The sequence below is a fragment of the Echeneis naucrates genome, chromosome 10 (genome assembly GCF_900963305.1).
Source record: "Echeneis naucrates chromosome 10, fEcheNa1.1, whole genome shotgun sequence".
Taxonomy (NCBI): Eukaryota; Metazoa; Chordata; class Actinopteri; order Carangiformes; family Echeneidae; genus Echeneis; species Echeneis naucrates.
The window spans coordinates 8,337,174-8,353,391 of record NC_042520.1 but is presented as its reverse complement, the minus strand read 5'-3'; the positions used below and the strand labels follow the sequence as shown (position 1 = coordinate 8,353,391).

General features: G+C 38.4%; 1 protein-coding gene across 5 annotated transcripts in view; it reads left to right on the top strand.

The window, feature by feature from the left end:
* enox2 (ecto-NOX disulfide-thiol exchanger 2) overlaps positions 1-16,218 on the top strand; it is a 147,756-nt gene that overhangs the window by 86,045 nt on the left and 45,493 nt on the right. The window lies entirely within an intron of this gene.

Sequence of the window (16,218 nt, the reverse complement as noted above, 5' to 3'; positions counted from 1 at the left end):
ATGATGACTAGGAGATACTAATCCTGCAGGTGTCATTAAGAAAAGAAGACAAGAAAAAAAATCTGACAAGTTTGGCATAAATGGACAAAAACACTGTATTTGTTCTTTTAATGGGTCTTCGGTCAGCTGTGGAAAAGCTGAGGCGTGCCATTGATTTCTCGGTGGAGATTGGTGAACAGATGTTTTTAGGTGGAACTAATCCATCATAGCCATCCATCTCAAGGAGCTGTGAAACAGAGAAGGTAATCTATCTCTGAGAAATAGTAATCACTCTGAGAAATCAAAAACGTTTTGTTTCACACTTCTAAGTTATCTTGGATTTGGTTTTTCATATCTTGTGTAACTAACTTATTCAGCCTGAACACACACCCAGCTGAGGCCAATGTGATAATGAGGGAGATTTTGTTGGTTTCCAGTTTTTATCAGCTGTCAAAAACACATTAATTATTTCTGTTTTCAGGAAACGTGAAGTCTTTCTGGGAGGATTGCTCTTTTGAAACCTTACTAAACCTACAGTCTTTCTTGTCACAACATTACGCTGGCAGTCATTACTGTGACACTAGACTCAAAGAGAGCTGCCTGGATGAAGAGGTGTGGCCTGATAGGAGCCCTGCCAAGTTCACTGAGCTGTTGACATTTCCTCACAGCTACTCCCCTGGTTCTAATTGGCTACCGCTGATAAGATTCCCACGTTGTAGTTGGCAGCTGCTGATAAGATGCTGTCAGCTGCTGCAGTAGTCAGCAGCCTGGTAGATGACAACAGCTCAGGAATTGGTGGGCGGACAGGCCTAAATCCAGGGCCTGAACCTTGTTTTCCAAGAGTTACATTCTTCTCCAGCTAGGGGCTTCCATCTGGCTGCAATGGTGCTTTAGACTCGAGAAATACTTCTTACTGTAAATTCCTTAAAAACACATTTTGCCAACCAGTTTCCCAATGTGATTTACACGTTCTTAATTTAACACTGATACTTTTCCAAAGTTTTCTAGACCTGTTAATTAACATGAGATATTTCTGCCTGTGGTGGATTATCCATACACTTGGAGAAATGCTGACATATGTCATCAATGAAAATTTAGGACCATTTAAGTCAAAATGTTATATCGATTCAATTTGTCTAATTGAGCATGCTTGAAGAATGGATTAAAGCAGTTTTTGGCTTTGCACCATTGTATTTGCCAAATGATGTGGCATTCTGCATCTGCATGCATTACCATTGCAGACCCCCCAAAAAAGTCATGTACAGAGCTTTAAACTAGAAATTGACATCTTTCTGCCACTGCCCAAAACAAAACGAGACCAATGAGAAACAAATTTAAAAAGTAAAGCACCATCAGAAAGCTGTGATAAATCCCTGAAGCTTAAGAAGGGAAGCTGCCAAGCTGATAATTATCTGTAGGCCTACAGATGAATGATCAAGTCAATATTGTAGTGACTTCTGTTTTCTAGATAAACATTCAGTAATTGGAAGCACCTTTTTCTGGACTCAGAGGATTAGATTAAATGGTGTGTGTTGTAAATTCAGTGAGTGAGAGTACCATTGAGGGATACCTGACGTATGAACTACCCAACATTAGCTTATACACTTTCACTTCCTCTGCCTGCTTCAACATATGGGAATGGAGTATGATCTATTATGAAAAGCAGCATAGATGTGAATAAAGGGCTGAATGGCATCCATTCAGTATAATGACACAAAGTGGAAAGTATAATACGAACGACCTATATTTACCATTAAAAGGTACAGCATGTCCTCTGATAAACACGTTCTACCATTAACTACCGAATGCATCTTGATTCCTGGTTCTGGGGACAATGGGTCACTCATGTCACGAAGATTAATGCTTCCTTCATACCCCAGTTCTGTACGCTACTATTGTACAGCTGACTCTGCTGAATTCAACACATTTTTATTATTTTTTTTTTTTCTGTAGGAACTCAAGTCCAGTTTGTCATGTTTCAGCCTCTTCTCATTTGGCAGATGTTTTTGCTGGCAGGAGTAACCTGAAGTCTCACGGGTTTGAGCTGGAACTGCTGATAAAGAGATTTTTTTTTTTTTTTTTTTTTTTGCTATTCTGTCTTTAGCTTACATCTCTGTGTAATTAATATACATTAAGTCCCTTCTTCTCTCACACCCTACTTCTTGTTTGTCGACCTTGAAATATGGACCATTATTGCTGTTTTTAATTGATCTTTGATCATTATGCTTCTGATTTTAACTTAATGGAATGCACAAGAAGCTTTGCCTGGCAGACAAATATCTTGCTGAAGTGTAATAGTCCCAAGAGCCCGTCTAATGGAAGGGTTTGTGGGAGTGTGTGTGAGTGCTAACTGTGGGCGACAGCATTTGTCACAGAATATCTCAGTCCAGTTGAGTTAGGAAGACAAAACCTTTAGTTCCCAAGAGAAAGACTATACAGGGCCCTCCAGCAGGCAAATTTAAAAGTACAGTTGGTTACAAGTCTTTTGCATATTTCTACAATATGGTTCAGTGTCAGGGAGAGCTATATGTTCGAACCTAACCCTAACCATTTTTATCTGTTCAGTCCTTACAGCCCCATCAAATATACTTTACTGTATTTATATAGCACATTTTATACACTGTCAGTTATTTACCTGTTAAGACAAAACTTGTATACAAACAATAAAAATTATAAAATAAATAGTAGAGATTTAAAAACTGCTTAAAGGTTTTACGGTTCAGATTACCCATTCACTGTCACTTCCTGACAGTATTGTGATTTCCTGAATGGATAGTGTTGTGGATGATAATTTGAACGATTTTTATAAGAGGAGACTGTTGAAATAAACTGACGGGTTTCTTAGCTGGTTAAGGTAAGTTGACGTTTGTACTGCTGCCATAAGGAGTGTCAGGAACTGGATGTTAGAACATTTATTCCTTACATTTAGCCATCTGTTTCAACTCCTGCTTGCTCAGTTGTCATGCATACAAAATAGCAAATGGTTTTGGTGGGAGGCCTGTTGTCTTTTTTCAGGTTGAGCCACAACAATCTTGGGGTTCACTGATGTAGAGTTTTAAACTTCTTATTTGACTTTGAAAAGAAAAAAAAAAACATTTTGACTAGAATTCTCAGGAAAAATTACAATCTACTGGTCTTCTGCTCTCATGGCCTTCCACTAGAAGTGGAGTTGTTCAGTTGTCATTGAGATGGATTAAATGTGATCGCATTAACTAAGTATATTATATTGGTCACATGAGTACAGCTGAATTAAGATAACTGAAAGAAATTAAACTGCTACCAAATAGAGTTAATATTTTCCTTCATTCTTTATCAATTTAAATAATTTAAATTTTGGATTTAGAGTGTTTGTTGGATTAAAATACTTCAGACAGTAGAAATCTAAATATGTCTCCTCTGGTCCTGGGAAATTGTGATACTTTATGAGGGTTTTCATCATGGTTTGCTAAAACGGTTATCGACTGTCTGATCCTTTAATACATTCTTAGTTCCTAAATGTGATCTAAGGAATACTTAAGAGTTTTCAGTGAAATCAAATAACACCAAATGTGCTTTGAAATATATTCAGTGAACCTTCATTTTATTTTTAGAATTGAAAAAATAGTGTTTGTCTCAGACATCCTTAACAGTTTGCTTCTGCAGCTGTTGATTAACCACCACTATCAAAGATGTTTTTCTCCAAGCATAGTGTAGTTAAATAAGCTGTGAGGACTTGGAGCCCTTAGCCACAACAAAGTGACAGCCCCACAGGACTTTTTCTGAGGCCCTGGCCTCTTGTTCTGACAGATTAAACTTCAGAACCAAGCAAAAACAAATTTAAAGAAGCTCTCCAGCTTTTTTGCCTCCTAGAGGATGTCAAGCTGTCCTTCAGGCATCAATAGACACGTTCAATATATCTCTTGTACTAAACAAGGGTTTGGCTGTGTAGTTCCTGCTTGTTAAACAGCAAACTCCTACAAGACTCCAAACTGGATCCAGGCAGTCTGGATTATATGCATACCTAGAAACACTGAGGTGCTTATACAGCTCAAGTGGTCTCCAAAATAGCAGTAAGTTCAAGAACTCAGTTCCACAGCTAAAACGGTTCCTTTTTCTTTTACATCATAACCTTTTAAAACTGCATCACCTTCAAAGACCACATTAATAGATATGGCTTTAGGTTTGCCGTTTTCCAGCTGTGCCCACCTTTGTCCTCACCATCAGCCATTTGATCCACATGCCTGGTATGTTCTCCTAAAGTTAGTATGTATAAATATGTATGCATAGTTGTGTAAATGCATCCTCAGTCACGATGTACTTTTTTTTTTTTTTTTTTTTTTTTTTTGCTTTCCCATATCCTTGGGGGGGACACTGGAGGACATAAAGACTGACAGAACTAAGGAGGAAAATATTCAGGACCTCAGTTCTTCACACTTGGTCACTCTGGAGATTTCTGCTGACGAATCTTCAGTCTAAACTATTAGGATTTGTCTGTGATGCTCCCTTTCTTCTCTTACTTTTATTGAAGAGTTTGATTTATAAACTGGGGATTTGTTTTCTAGTTGCTGTTTCATAACAGTAAACTAGACATCTGAGGGCAAATTTCCATGGTAGTGACCTTAGATAGGAAGAAAATAACATGTTCAACACTTTTAGTGTGTTTTGACAGATTAAGTGCACAACCTTGAAATTATGAAAAGAAATGAAAGGCAAATATAAGAAAAGTAGAAAGAGGAAACGCTTGCTCTGTGAAATGAAAGCCTTAACAGGTCACGGAAAAGCTTATTGTGTTGTATCTAGCAATTTTTTGCTCTTAATTTTCAAATGAATTTCATGTTGCAATTGTGACCTATGAAATTAATGAACGTTAAAATGGATGAATGCTGTGCTAAGAGGCTAAATTCCACATCTCTTCACTGAGGCTGAAGTATCAAACTGCATATCAGTGGGCTGAACACTAAATCCAGCTATTCCAGTCGTATGTCCCTGTCGTAAGAGGTTTGAACCTCTCTCAGAATTGAGCACAGTGAACGATGTTTTAGTCTGAGATGGATTATGAGCTCGACATCACTCATGGGATCAATTGCATCGCACAAATATTGAGTTTCCTACCAGATGTGACTGTGTGCAATTGACAACTGTACTGGTTGACTCTTGCACTGTTTTCTTTTTTCTTAAATCTGGAGACTTTCCATTTATTTCTCTCATCCAAGTGACCATCTGATCCTTTTTCAGTTGGCAATCAAAGCTGTCTGAATTTTTTATTGATCCTTGTCTTGGCTTTCTGTTGGCTTGAAATCATGCCTTGGTCATCAGAGACCATCTCAGATATATGATGGACAACTGGGCCAACCAAGAAAGAACCCTGATGACTTTCTGTATGCTGTATCATTACATAATTTAAATTATTGGAAGTAGTTGGCATTACAATAACAACAATAGGGACATCCTTCCTTAGCAATTATTTAAAGAAAGATGTTACATTTATGAAAATATCTCTGGCTGAATTTATAAATATGGTGTTCATATGTTCTGACACCTGGCATTTTGTACCTATTACTCTGTGGTGTTTGCTTAAGCCCGTACTATCAACTTAAGGTAACAGAGAGAGACACAATAAAAAATAGTTGTGTGTACTTGACCATTTCAGTTCATGTATTATAGTGGATGTAGCCTTCTTCGTCTGATAAAAGACCATCTCTGCTGCCATCTAATCTAAGTTCATAGACTTTTAATGAAATGCAACTTTAACCTTCAGGGCTTGAGAGCAAAAGCAATATTTTACACAGGTTGTGTTACTCAGGATAACATCAACCAGGTTAATTGAAAACAAGAGATGTATGAGCATCTGTGTTTTATCATCTCAGCACCAGGAAACCCTGCAAATTGAATATTATTCAAATAGACTGGAGAACAGACTCTACATGTAGAAACAAGTGTCATAAAGTCTCTTCAGCTCTTCAGTAATGTTAACTTGTTTGTTTCTGGGGGGTTTTTCTTGTAACAAAATTAAATTTAATCTATGCAGATATTGGGATAGCAGCAATGTGTGCATTTTTTTCTCATGACTATGCATCCTCATATCTGCCCACAGTACTTCATATCCTTTACTAAAACCCAGACATAAGTGCATCTCATTAACATGTGAATCCAGGCTTCTCTGCTCTGCCATTGACTCTGTCAGAGAAGCAGAGGAAAAATATTGAATGTTTTCTCAATATTAATAGTCTTTGTTTCATTGTTCTGCTTTTATTGTGATCAATTTTTTTTTTTTTTTTGTGCAACTTTCATACCTCGTGGAATCCGCCCTCCTTTGAAGTCAACTTAAGAATGACTTGTTCATTCTTTATGAAGCTGTTGGCTGTTTTGTCGATGACTGAGCTAAATCATGTGAATTACTGATGAGAAGTCACACTTGGTTGGTATTGACCTAATGTTTAATGGATGAGAGTGAGTTAAATTAATACCGCATATATGTGGACCCAGCTGTTTTATTTGATTAAAAGACATGTTTACCTAAATTCACTGCAATGGCATTCCTGGTCCAGCAGTAAGGTTTGAAGTTGATGAGTTCATATGAAATTTTAGTACCCGGTGAGTTTATCATTTCTACAACATGTGAGTTGTACTCCCTGTTGTCGTATTCCTGCGGCTTATTCCTTTTGTGAAAACGCTGCAGGAGTCTTTTGCAATTATTTTTCAAAAGGAGTTCAGTTACATTCGTCTTCTAATCAGTCATGCTAAGAGTAGTAATATGCCACATCAAAGTGGAATAAGTCTGAAGCAAAACGTGTTTAGAATGAGTATTTTACCAATTTTGTGGTATGTATTGCACTGTATTTGTTAAAAAACATCATGTTTCAATACATTTCAGAATTTTTTTTTTTTTTTTTTTTTTTTTTAAGATAAAATATATATGTTCGAGAGCGCAATTTATTCATATTGATTGTAACGTAAAGGGTTCTTAATTTTGCACTCATCAGTTGTAACATATGAATTTTACATTCACTGGGAGAAAATGACTATAATAAACCCTGAGCATTTGTGGTCTGAATACTGGAATATTTGTTCACCTAAATTATTAGCCTGGTGCGGTAGGATTCGAGGACAGTGTTTTGTTTTTTTTTTTACCTTAAATGAGCAAATTTCCTCTCCTCTTTAAATTGTTGTTCTGGTAATAATCTTCACATCTGTACCATATTGTGTATTAGATTGTCTACTCCCAAGTCTGTATTTACTGTTGTGACAGCTTAGCCTTGAAAAAAGCAAAAAAAAAAAAAAAAAAAAAAAAAAAAAAAGCAAAAGCATAGTCCCCAGCCCTGTTGCTCATCTCATCTACCCCCTCCAGGACAGTGGAATAGATGCTCTGCATCATTTTCAAATTAGAATATGAAGCCATTTCTTCCTCCTGCTCAGTAATGAGAGCTACGGGACGTGTTTTTAACGATTTGCGTTCGCAGTGAAATGCATGTCACAAACATTTCCATATGGTTTTATGCAGTGCTTCAATGGTCCAAAGTGCATAATAAACCTGTACATTCCAAAAATATAAATGAGTGAAAATGATCAAAATAATAAGCTAACAAATCTAAAATAGTTGGATAGACCTTTATGTGTGACAAACATATCTGTAATTCAGAAAAGGCATATTCCCCCGTTGTCAGTGTAGACAGAAGGCTGGCAGCAGCCATATTGCAAACTTAAACATAAAACTAACTTCCTTTCTCTCAAAGCCCATCATTCTTAGAGATTAGTTGCAGCTGTTTTGTTAGCTCCATGGTACCCTCAGTTTGTTCCTGCATCCTGTCAGTCATGCAGTAATCTTCCTGCTTGTAGATGTCAGTCATGTCTAAATTAAGGAGGCTGTTCATTCATGGAAAATGTAGAGCAGTTCAGATGAATCTACTAAAGGGGGAGAAAGTAGGAAATGTTTGCCCTCGAATTATCTTTTCATTTCACAGGCTGAACCTAAAAATGCAAGGAAAGGCCATTAAAACAAATCTAAATACATGCTATTTGTTTTCAGAGATGTCAGTAGTCAGATGTCTTTGTGCCTGTAATTAATCTTTATATGAGGTGCAAGTTGATCTTCCAATTTTAAATTGAGATTTTTTTTAAATCAAAAAGAGTTTAACAGCAACAAGTGAGACAAGCAGCTGCTGCATCATTTCCATTGTTTGCTCCGAAAAGAGAGCTGAGGCCATTTTCTTGCTCCTGCAAACCTTCATCTTAAACTTACTACAATCATCGAAGTTCCTTCTGCTTGTAGGTGAAAAGTTACATTCATCAAAGTCACCTCAACTTCAGTTATTCTGACCAGGCAGAAATGTCACACTATATATGTTATATATGGGAAACACAAGGCAGCAATGTTATGTGGGTTTTGGGAATTAAATTTTTGCGACTTCCAGTCACCTTTTCATTTGCTTTGTTAACACATAGTTAATACACACAACTTACAGTGTAAGTGCAACTACCGTCTAACTGAAGCATTTCAACATTAGCATTATAGAAACCTCAGCAGGCAGCATGTCAGGATTACCCAGCTACCCATGCCTTGTTTTTTTTGTCGTGATGTCGGCATACAACCTGAAATGATTTTATTTACTTTGTGTTGAGGTTCTAGATCTCTTTGAGATTGGGTCTTTTTCTTCTTTCATTCTTTTTACTTCTTTTTACCTTTCCCACTCCCTGATATCAGAATAATCTGCTCTTGTCTGTCACCTCTCTCAGCCTGATAAGGGAAGGAAGAGACATGCTCTTGTGCAGGAGCTGATGTACCTCTTAGACAACATTGACACATACACATGTGCCTCAATGCCTTTTTTATCAACATAGCTCCTGATAAGGTAATAGAAGCTGAGGTTGTTTACTATAGTTAATATGCCCAGAGGAAAAAGAAAAGGAGCACATCACTGTGTGTGTCACTATTAATCTGTGCCATAGTCTCCAAATCCATACATTAATAAAGCGTTTGTCACATCAGAGATGTTTATGACTTTGCAGATCTTGATATAAACAAGTTATGCATCAGTCTTTGCTACACAGGCGAGTCTAAGAGCATTTACACGAAGAAACGGCAGCATTCAGCAATTGCAAACTTGTTCTCATTCTTGTTCTCAAACGCACCGAAACTCATTAAGGCAATTGAAATTGGGCACTTAGCTGTATTTGCTGAGCATAGCTCATTGGAGTCATGACGGAGCAGTTTAAGTGTATTGGTTTATTATGTCAGCATCAGGCTTCAGTCCTTCGTAATGGCAGATGATTTGTTGGGATGAATGAATATGAGGAGGATTTTATCACATTCAGTGTAAACATTGTAGCAACAATAGCTGTCAAACCCAGGAACGTGCTGCAGGTTGGTGGATGTTTGCCCCCATCTCACTTCTGTTATGGTATAAAAAGTTTGTGTTTATGTTGATATAGAATTCATATATTTAAATTGAATTCCTATTTCACTCATGAGGAGAGTACATGCCAAAGACTCGCTGGAGTGTGGTTCTAAAAATTTTATTGAAAATACAGCGGTTTATTGAGCATACAGCCACTTTATACATACATTTCCATCTTCCAACTTTTTTTTTCTTGTTTTATTGCTGTCAATTGTTTTGCCGTCCCTGACAGTTTGTGTTGGTAGGTGTCAATGATTGAATTAAAGACTGACGTCATTTTTTTCGATCATTGGCAGCATGTGTTCAGTCTGTTGAAGGGGTTTTATTTATCAATTATTAATCAACTAATTGATCATATTCTGATGAGAATATGAAGATGAAGGGTCAGATGAGCACACAAATACTGTCCAGGCTAATGGAGCCAGTAGGATGCGGTGCACTTTGACTCAGTGGACTGAACCATGAGCTAGTCAGGTTTTTGTGATTATGTGGATGGAATTGGAACACAATCCAATTTTGAAAACAACCATTTGATTTGACAACCCCCGCTGCCACCTTCTCGCTTAAGCCTTGATCCCTGGATGGATGCAGAAGGCAACATAGAAGCTGTTATCTGTATGCAGCTGTTTTCCACAGTGTTTGGCCAGGCTTCAGGGATTAATGTAGAATGTGGTCAGATCTTAAAGGAAGAAAACTGTGCCCGTTCCATTTAAATTCCCTGCACAAGGAATGCCTTAGGTTGTCTCTGCTTCAGAGGGTAATTAAATTAATTTTGTGATATATTTGACATTGTTTAGCCTCTGTAACTCTCTATTATAACTCTTGTAATATCTAATATCCCGTCTGACTGAAACAGATAAAGCTCTTTTGAAACAACAGAAATGAAGCCCAATAAGTCAGAATGCAAGACACGCAGCCTGCCACAATATATTTATACAGCAATGTTGATATCAGTCACACAATTAGTATTAATTTTTACTATCATATTCATTCCATTAATTTCCCTAGAAAATTAAGAAACTTGACCATTCAACACAACTGCTTAATATCTCCAGAAATATTAACACAGTATGACAAAGCCATATTGTTAAAATGAGCTAAAATGTCATACTTAAGGCTAAAAGCCTATTCATTTGATTTCTGAGGGGAGGTTGGGGTGTTTTTCACCCACACTCAAGTAATAATTACAGTTGTAATTACCCACTGTTTTTCTCTTTCACACTGATGTCTTTGTCTTTCAAAATGGCTTTTTTCCCCACAGGATAAGCTGCTTGTAGAACTTTTTATCTCTAAACTCAGCGTGAAAATGAAGATGGAACATATTATTGATATTCCGAGGATGTAAACATGTAAACACCAACATGCAAGGCGTGTTTGAAAGCTTTTTTTTTTCCAGCTGGCCCAGCAGAATGTGCATATCTGTTACAGACCACATTCTCCAAGTTCACCGTCGACAAAATGCTGTCTGGAACCATAAGTAAATTACAAAGGAGCCCACTGTACTTTTTATTCCACACATGCCCTGCCAAGTTAATCCTGTTCGAATGGAGCTTCAGTGGGAGCATTTTTGCTTTCCTCTATTCTATACACCATCCCGCCTGATACATGTTCATTGTCTGTTTCCATCTCAGCTGGTCACATTTCTCCCCCTGAATTCCCCCCTTTTAAAAATTTCATATTTATTGATGTGACTGGAAAAACAAACAGCAGGAAAAGTTTTTCCCCTTTTCCTCAGGAGGCTAAGGTTTCTTTGTGCTCCTGTCATCTTAACATCTTCATTTTGTTGGATTATTTTCTGCTCTCAAATAAGACACAGTGTAGTTTAACACTCAGGGCACTCTTCACTGTACCGCCGCTAATCACCAGACCCCTACCAGTTTTATCATAATTAACAGATCAAAGAAGTGGAGAGAAGGGCAGTCATACATTATTAAACACTCACTCTCTGTGCTTCGGTGTGTGTGTGATTGTTTCTGTATGGTAGACACACGAGTTAGTAATAAATAGTAATGTTCTTTATGAACACCTTTCTTAAAAAAAGAAGTTCTCCAACCAAGGTTTTCTCTGAATGCCTTCACCTCATCGTCACGTACAATAGTTGTTATATGTTTTGATGATATTTATTCTTCCAGATGACCCAGAAGGGAGTATTTTTCCTAATCTCCCATACTGATCACTTAGACAAACACACACAAAGAGGCAGACATGCATTCAGTCGAAGATGAAGGTCAAAGAGTGCTTTCCATACACAAGTGTGGACACTTAGCCCATCTTGCAAATGGAAAAAGATATTTCCTCTAATGCTGTGTCTCAGACCAGAGAACTAGAAAGTAGCGAGAAACAGTCACTTTAAACTTCATGTTGTTCTTTGGTTTGATAATACACATGTATTAAAACTTAATTGCGTTCATCTGTCTACTCGACCACTTTATGCTCAGCAATGTCATTATTTTATACAACAATTACAGGTGTTCGCAGTTCCTACTCGGTGGGAATGATTATCATCAGGGCTGTGTGCTGTTTTCATCTTTTCAGCATTTAAAGTTCAATTGGAGAATAGCTTCCATTTTCTACTTCGCTCTTCTTTCTGTCATTTTGTCTCATCAGCTTCACATCTGTCTATTAAAAATGACCTTTCAATCTCGTTCGCACTCTTCTCCCAGCTCCCTCTTGAATTTGTTCTCTAGAGGCTGTAATAAACCTGTAGTTAGCTGTTAAAGCCATGTGCATTTTTAGACTAAATGGCCCCTACTGTCTCTCTGCCTGCTGTTGGGGCTCACGGCCAATGGGCCTGAAAATGACTTAATTTCCTATCTGCCTCCTGGGGGAGCTTTTAGAGAAACTGAAAGCTGGTCTGTACCCGGAGAGAGTGAGTATCAGGAAAGCTTTGGGCCAGGGTGCACCCCAGCTGATTTAAAATCTCCATCGCTTGAAATGCCATGACTAGTGTCCACACAGAAATATATCTGGGTGGTCACTTAACAGCATGTCCATTAGTAGCTGTTATTTTTTATCGTTTTTTTTTATGCTCTTGTCATTATTACCCATTATTAGCTTTTCCTTTGTGTTGAATATACACTGCCTGTCCAAAAAAATGAAGTGAACACGTGAATTTAACAAAGCAAATAGGGAAGAGCCTCCCATTAGATAATTTCTGCATCGATGTTTCAGCAAGTTATCTAACCCTAACTGATGCATTTTTCTCATTTCTTAAACAACCTGTGATCTCGGAAAAGATGTTAATCTGTTTCAGGAGGGCCAAATTATTGGCATGCATCAAGCAAGGAAAACATCTTAAGGATATTGCTGAAACTACTAAAATTGGGTTAAGAACTGTCCCATGCTTTATTAAAAACTGGGAGGATATTTGTGAGCCAGAAAAAAATCTTGAATGATCGTGATCAGTGATGATCACTTAATCTTTTGGTGAAATCAAATTGTAAGAAAACGACATTAGAAGTCACAGCTATGTTTAATAATGAAACGAAGATCATTTCTACACACACTATTTGCAGGGAACACAAGGGATTTGTGTGGCCTTAAGAAAACAAGTCATCAGTGAGGCTAATCAGAAAATCAAGGTTTCAATTTGCTAGGGAGCATAAAGATTAGACTCTAGAGCAATGGAAGGTCATGTGGGCTGATGAGTCCATATTTACCCTGTTTCAGAGTGATGGGTGCTTCAAGGTAAGAAGAGAGGCGGATGAAGTGACGCCCCCATCATGCCTAGTGCCGACAGGCTGACAAGCCTGTGGCGGCAGTGCTATGATCTGGGGTTGCTGCAGTTGGTCAGGTCTAGGTTCAGCAACATCATGTGCCCAGCGAATGAGGACAGCTGACTGACCAGGTTATCCCATCAATGGCTCAGATTCCTCTGGCTCAAATTGTGAAAAGCATAATTTTCACAAATGGATATGCTACCACAGAGTCCAGACCCTAACCCCACTGAGAATCTTTGGGATGTGCTCGATGTCCGGTTCTCCCATCACCAATAAAAGATCTTGGCAAAAAATGCATGCAATTCAGGACTGAAATAAATATTGTGACATTGCAGAAGCTTATCAAAACAATGCCACAATAAATGTGTGCTGTAATCAAAGCTAAAGGTGGTCAAACAAAATATTAGTGTGGGGGGGGGGCTGGCAGTGTAGTTTTATAGATCTCGTCAGCTTAATTCTTGGGTGCTTAAAATGTCCATGAAAGTGAACACAACCATATTAGTAGTTTTTATCCTATTAACAGTTAAAGGCAGCAAAAAGAAGAAACTGGTGAATTATTCACATTTGAGAAAAAAAAGGAATTAGTCTGAATAACCTTTTGACAACAGTGTTACATTTCTGATTGTGCATAATAGTAATATAACTACTATATGTCTGGTAGTTTGGTGATCCTGAACTTGGGGCTTTGGGACTTTGCTGTTTGTTTAGTCCAGAGGTCTCCAGCTCCGGTCCTGGAGGGCCACTGTCCCGCATGTTTTAGATGTTTCCTGCCCCAGCACACTTTTAGTCTTAACCAGGCTTATGGATAGTTAGCTTAAGTCTACAGAGTTCTGCAGTTGGACCTCTGTGTCATTTGCTATGGACTACAGACTATTATACTGCTGTTTATATAATTAGGTATACTGTTTGTATGAGGACAAATTGAGCCAACAGCTGGAAACTATTTGGGTATTTTTCACTGATCGCCATTTTTCAAAAGAATTTATTTTTTCCTCCCTGTTCCCTGGCCTTTAAATAAATAACTAAATGCTGGTATTCAATTAATTTCATTCGATTCCATTTAGACAGTTGGCTTCAAAACAACACAGTGCTCAAACCCGTGTTTTCAGTTAAAAATGTTTACCAACAGTGATTCCCTCATTGGCAGTATTGTTCCTGGCTCCTATTCCTCCCTTCTGGCAAGGTTAATGTGCAGTGTGTGTCTGTGCCTGGGTGTGTGCTTGCACATGTATCCCTGTGTTTGTTTCAGCAGCTGTTTGCTATTCTTCCTGCAGCTCTATATATTGATGTGATGGCGTGGGATGGTTTCTTTAGTGGGAGCCAAGGCTGACTCTTGCCCTCAAGGTCAGTCTGCTGTGCCACAATCAGAAGCCCTCAGTGAGTGATGCATAGAGCTGCAAGCCTGAGAAGTCTAATTGATTCATGTTGCAAAGATTATTTGTGAGTTGGGGAAAAGCGGAACAATGGATGTCAGTTGAGTCAATGCAGGAAGGACAACAGGAAAATTCAAAGAAAGGGATCTAGTGACATTTGATGCATTAAGTGAATTGGGAATGAGGGGCATGAAAATGAACTGTGGGATGTACAACTCGTACGACAAATACAGACTTTCTCGGCTGGGAAAGTTTGTCTGTACGAGGTACTTCCAGATCCCAACCAATCAGCCCGCAGCAGAAATGACTTCCATGTGTCTTTATCCAGTGCAATTATTGTCCATCAGAGATTGTAGCTTCATGGGTTTTCAAACCCAATTCAGCAATTATATGACTGATCATATGGATCTGTTTATTACAAAGCAGTGGTATCACAATGTATACATATCGCAGTACACATCGTTCCAATGCTCTGTGTGATGTTTGCAAACTGATAATAATTAGCCAATCGTTATAATCACTCAGGTTATTTAAGCTTGTCTCAGTTTGGCAGTGGTATGTTTTTCCTTCCTCTTTTGGCTGTCATACTTATAACTTGGTAAATACAGAATATGGAGCGAGTACACAGCTTTAGGATCTAACAAAAACGTATTTGTCAATTTACTCTCAATTCACTCTCTGATTTATTGGTCAGCTAATCTTTTCCCCCCATCATAATTTTACCAGTCAAAGGACAAGTCACCTTTCAAACCCTTTGTTCATGTGTGTTTATGCATGCGTGCATTTGTTTCTCTATCCAGACTATGGTAGCACCGACATACTGCTATCAAACAGCTCTCTACCTCTCCTCTTCTCCTTCGTTTTAGGCCCTCTGGAGCATCTTCGGTTAATAGGGTTGTGCTGGTTAACATGGCTGTGAAGTCCATGTCCGCACCACTATCACAGTGGCACACAGACATGACGTTTTATCAGGCCTCTCTATGGCAGCGACAGCACACAGCTCTGAAATTAGCAGCTCGGAAAGAGAGGCAAAGAGGCAAACAGAATTATTACACATCACCAGCTGTGTCTGAACACCAAGAATACCAATATAGTTTTTGTTGTGCAGACAGGCACACATACACACATTAATACGCACAGAGCGAGTGTTATCTCCACAGTGGGCTTTGCCATGGACCCTCTGAGGTGTGAAGTTTGTGAAAGGTGCAGAGCTACGCATTATTAATAGGAGTGTTAGCTTTGGCATCAGGAGAGAAGAGGGCTGCTTGGCAAAGCCAGCAGTCACAGCAATTTACAGGTCCGGCAGAGAGAAAGAGGTCGACCAGAGGAGAGAATAAGAGCGCATTTAGAGCTGTGAAAATAAACTGCAGACAGGGAGACTGAGTCGCTGGTGGATCTATGATGTGTTCACATCTTAGTGTGTTTGCTTTATTATGCAACTCTTGGCAAAGTCAGTATGAAATGATGTGTGAGTATTTGTTAACTTGGAGAATTTTTCAAAGGTTTAGTAGCAGGGTATCTGGCAAATGCCTGATAGTATCAGCATTTTTGCTTAGTGCCATGATAATCTCATTCTACGCTTTATTATTTCCTTACTGAGGCGTGGAGATCAGAGAATGAAGCCTCTGATCTTCTGGTTTACTCAACATACATTTTGAACATTTGAACTCATTACTGATTTTTAATCTGTTTGTCAAATTTCAACATTTGTGTCAGCATGTGTGGAGTGTGAGTGTTGCCCCACCCCCCATCACCACAGCACTTTCCAGGGGA